At 42.9% G+C, this 4999-nt stretch overlaps 1 non-coding gene across 1 annotated transcript; it reads left to right on the forward strand.

Moving 5' to 3' along the window:
• The first annotated feature begins 2441 nt into the window (after positions 1-2441).
• On the forward strand, positions 2442-2579 carry LOC114810843. The gene has a single exon (XR_003758534.1). It is a non-coding gene; the product is annotated as a small nucleolar RNA SNORA7 (small nucleolar RNA).
• The last annotated feature ends 2420 nt before the right edge of the window (positions 2580-4999 follow it).

Here is a 4999-nt window from a genome sequence, read left to right on the forward strand (position 1 = left end):
TTCCCCCTCCAACTCTCACAAAACTTATCCCTTCACTTCTCCCTAAACATCAAACTGTTGAGGGAATGCAGGAACTGAAAAACTGCACATTTTGGGTCACTGATTATGGACCTTGGTGCTTCTCATTTGTAGATTACCAAACTATATCTGTTTGTTTAATTATTCAGGGTATTCCCACTTCAAAATGTTATTCAGAGACTTGTGCAAAATGTATAAATAATTGTTCATACTAACTTTCATCTTAAGAAATCCAACTGTCTTGAAATTCTATCACAGAGAAAGCAACATGGCCTAGTGGAAAGACCATGGACCTGGGGGTCAGAGGACCTGAGTTCTAATTCCACATCCACCACCTACCTGCTGTGTGACCTTGGAAAGTCACTTCATTTCTCTGTGTCTCAGTTACCTCATCTGCAAAATGAGGAATAAGACTGTGAGCCCTGTGTGGGACAGGGACTAAGTTAAACTAATTAGTTTATCTACCCCAGCACTTAGTACAGTGCCTGGCACATAGTTAATACTTGAAAAAATACTTACATATACATATGCATATGTGTGTGTGTGCATGTGTATTTAGGTGTATGTACACGTATTTGCAAATACGTTCAAAACAGTTCTCCTAGAACATGTTTTCACTTTATATGTTGTCTGGATTTCAGCGACAGAACTAGGGCAACTTCTGACCAAGCAAGCCTGTCATGATACAGTATGCTATCACGTCATCAGAAATGGTGGTGTAAATGTAACTATGCATAAGTGCACATGAATGCAGCTTAAGAGTTTGAGTTCAATGTAAGTTTTCCTTTCTTTACAAGAATTCAGCCCATGTGCTATAGGAGAACTGGATGCATTTATTAAAGTGCTGAATCAACTTGGGGCAAAGAATGATCAAGAGATTAGATGAAGTCATTCAAGCAGATGTCAACAGGAGGTCACCCTAATGGGTGGGAGGTCAAAAAAATGAACTCCTCCCAAGATTTAATGGTATTAATAGCATCTGACTCATTAGCTGGCTAATGATAGGAATAATGCTACTCATCCATTTTGTTTTAATTCAGTGAAGGGTAGGTAAAGGTCATGCAGACAGGGCAGAATTACGATGGAATGATTTTGCTGACTAGTCTGAGGACAGATGTTCTTCCAGAAACACTGGAGCTGAGATATTCCATCTTGGAGGCACTTCTGCTCTATAAACTCTATGAAACCTTCTAAGTCAGGTTTGCTGGCAACTCCAGAGAGGTCAGTCACTGGGAGAGCTGTCAAACTGGGGTCAAAGGAGAAAAATTGCCTATTTTCCCCCAATGCATCTTTCCCAACTCTCCCCGGCTTTTAAGGTCACTGTATTTTCCCAGCATTAACTACTGTTATGGGGTCATCTTATGACTCCAGTGGAGTCACTTAAAGCAAGGAATTGATCACTTTCCCCCTGGCAACTAGGGAATGCAGATTATCCCAGTAAAGGTCATGTATTCCCTGGGCAACTGAGTCTTGGATGATATGCTTTTCCTGAAAGAAAAGGGACTAGGCAGGGCATGAAGAGGAGAATAGTGTCTGGGATTATTTAAGGCTCTGACCAAGACTGAAAATCAAGATGGAGGCCAGAATTCCCATACTGTATGATAAACTACGCATTGTTGTAGCAGTCAGTGACCAAAGACAAAAGTTTTTTCAAATATGCCAGAAAAATGTTATTGAGAAAATGACTCAAAAGATTTATTTTACCGAGAGGTAAAACAGAAGACCTAAAAGGGGAAGTAGTTTGGTTTAGGGGAAAAGAACATGGGCCTAGGAATCAGGGAACCTCGGTTCTAATCCCAGTTCCACCACTTGTTTTCAGTGTGACTTTGGTTAAGTTTCTTAAACTTCTCATTGCCTCATCTTCCTCATCTGTAAAATAGGAATTAAAAACCTATATTCTAGTCCCCTTAGACTGTGAGCACAGTGTGGGACAGGGATTATATCTGGTCTGATTATCCTGTATCTATCCCAGTTTAGCACACAGTAAACACTTAACAAATGTCATTATCATTATTAGTTTTGTTATTAATAAATCAAAATATGTAAATTTTGGGCCCTACTCTAATTGTAGCTCCCTAGATCACTTCAGTGGGGAGATTTGGGCTGGGGTAGGATGGGAAGCAGAGAAAGTGGTCAATGTTTCCTTCCAGTTCTCCTCCTTTGGCCAGCCTTGCTCTTGCTGCTGTGGCAGCCCTGCCATGAAAAGATTAAAAACAAAAAAAACCCAAAAATTCAAAAAGCAGCTCTAGGCAATGAAGGGGATGGGGGCAGTGGAGGAACCACAGGTATGTGGGGACATAAGTGTCTGGGGAAGCCCTAGGATGATGAGGATTTTTTTAAATTGTCACATATTGGGGTAAAAGGAGCTGAAAGTTTAAAGAGTGGCAGGAGGAGTGCAGAATTTGAGACTGTGAAGGGGGAAGACCCTTTTAGGGTCACACCTGGAGAGTTTCCAATACTCTACCAGTCTCGACTGTGGGAGGGAGAGTCAAGCAGAGCCATATCCATTCCATTCCTAGCTTGGGCAGTGGCTAGCAAGTGGAAGGCAATCTGCTGAAAGACCTATGCTGCATGGCAGTGGCTTGGGAGAAAGTCGAGGGCAAAGACTCAAGTTTACTGCACAGAAGGAGGCAGTAGTACAGCCCTTCTGTATTTTTACCAAGAAAACTCTATAGATACACTACCAGAATGACTGCAGATGGAGTTGGGGCATTCTGGGAGAGATGTGTCCATGGTGTTGCTATAGGTCGGAGAGGACTCGACAGCATATGACAAGAAGGGGGAAAGGAGGCAGGGTTATAGAATCATTAGCACCAGAAAGATTCAGCAACTATTTCATTTACTCTAAAATAAAACATGAGTCCCTGACAGGCAATTTTAGAAATTTTTAGGGAATTAAAAGAAAAGTTGAGGCCCATCCCAAAGACAAAACCAAGCAAAATTAAAGATAATTGGGCTCTTAAGAAAGATTGACTGTAAAAATTTGGAAAGTGAATCTCAGAACATGGTTCTTCAGCTAGGGCAATGGGTCACTTGGTGGAGGCTGCTGCTAATCAAGTGCAAGGCATTATGCTAAGGAGGCAGGGTTCTCTAATTCAGGAGCTGAAAGAACTATGTGGTTTAAAAATATTACTGTGTTTTGATTTTCAAATGCAGGCAATGCTTGGGCAGGTCTTAACTAAAGTCATCTGCCATGGCAAATAGATAGAGCACTAACATGTGTAGATTCAATCTTTTCCAAATGTGAACTCCTATTGCCCTGAAATAAAAGAATCTGGATCCTCCTAGAGTAATGAATCCAATTCTCCAGGTTAAGTTAAGGGGTGTTTACTAATGGTAACTTCTCTTTAATCCTGTCTCTGGATCAGGAGTGGGTCTGTTCCTCATCTTCCTCAAGGGTAGGACATAAGGCATGGTGGTGGTGTTTTTTTATGGTATTTGTTGAGTGCTTACTATGTAAAAGGCACTGTTCTAAGTGCTAGGGTAGACACAAACTAACCAAATTGGACATAGTCCATGTCCCATGGGGGGCTCACAGCCTTAATCCCCTTTTTACAGATGAGGTAACTGAGGCACAGAGAAGTTAAGTGACTTGCTCAAGGTCACACAGCAAACAAGGAGCAGAGCTGGGGTTATAATCCAAGTTCTTCTGTATTACCACTGGGCTACTGGGCATCACAGCTGACATGCCTGGAATCTTCTTAACCTCTGCTGGCTTCAAACAGAACAGGCACTGAATATCGGGGTTCCTGTGGGACTGGCCTTAGGGTGATAGCTCCAAAGTGGATAGGAAGTAGGATTCTAAACTCACTTAAAAGTCATGGGTCCAACAGCTGCTCCATTCCAGGACTGGCTTGGTCCCATCTTAAAATGGGTGGAAATCTTCCATAAACTTATTTGTTCCCATAGGCCTTAATAGGTGCATTTTCATGTTCTCCTGCTTGAGAAATAGAGTGGCCTAGCACCATCCCAGACAAATGAGAAGCTAAGCTTCACTAGCTTGTCAGCTCCTTGAGGGGTGGGGTTGTGCCTGCCAACTTCATTTTATTATCTCAAGTTTTTAGTTCAGTGCTATGCACCCAGCAAGCACTTACATATGATGATTGATTATTTTAAAGAATCTTCAGGGAATAAGATTCCACAGCTTCACAGAAAAAGGTCACTTGATTGTTTTAGCCACCCTTCCTCATCATTGTTAACATTTGCTGTTGAGGTGAAAGCCCTCATGTTCTGTACTGTTCTCAGTAGCAAACGAAAATGTTGGCAAGTGATCCGCCTCATATCCCTCTCTCACTTACATTAAATTATTCATTTTGGTGAATCCTGTAAAGAACAACTACCTGGCTGGTACAAGCTCTCATAATATCCCGAACGGATGACTGTGTCAGCCTTCTCCCTGATCTCCTATCCTCCTGTCTCTCCCCACTCCAGTCTATTCCTCATTCCGCTGCTGGGATCATCTTCCTACAGAAATGTCACTCTGGACATGTCACTCCCCTTCTCAAAAACCTCCAGTGGTTGCCTATCAACCTTCGCATGAAACCAAAACTCCTCAATCTTGGCTTCAAAGCTCTCCATCACCTTGCCTCCTCCTACTTCACCTCCCTTTTCTCCTTCTACAGCCCAACCCGTACACTCCACTCCTCTGCCCCTAACCTCCTCACGGTCCCTCGTTTTTTCCTGTCCCGCTGTCGACCCCTGGCCCACGTCTTACCGCTGACCTGGAATGCCCTCCCTCCTCACATCCGCCAAACTAACTCTCTTCCCCTCTTCAAAGCCCTACTGAGAGCTCACCTCCTCCAGGAGGCCTTCCCAGACTGAGCCCTCCCTTTCCCTCTGCTCCTCCTCCCCTTCCCATTCCCCCTTCTCCCTCCCTCTGCTCTTCCCCCTTCCCATCCCCACAGCACTGTGCATATTTGTATATATTATTTATTAATATATTTATTTTAATGATGTATATATATATTTGATCCTATTTATC

Source organism: Ornithorhynchus anatinus, chromosome 3 (assembly GCF_004115215.2).
Source record: "Ornithorhynchus anatinus isolate Pmale09 chromosome 3, mOrnAna1.pri.v4, whole genome shotgun sequence".
NCBI lineage: Eukaryota > Metazoa > Chordata > Mammalia > Monotremata > Ornithorhynchidae > Ornithorhynchus > Ornithorhynchus anatinus.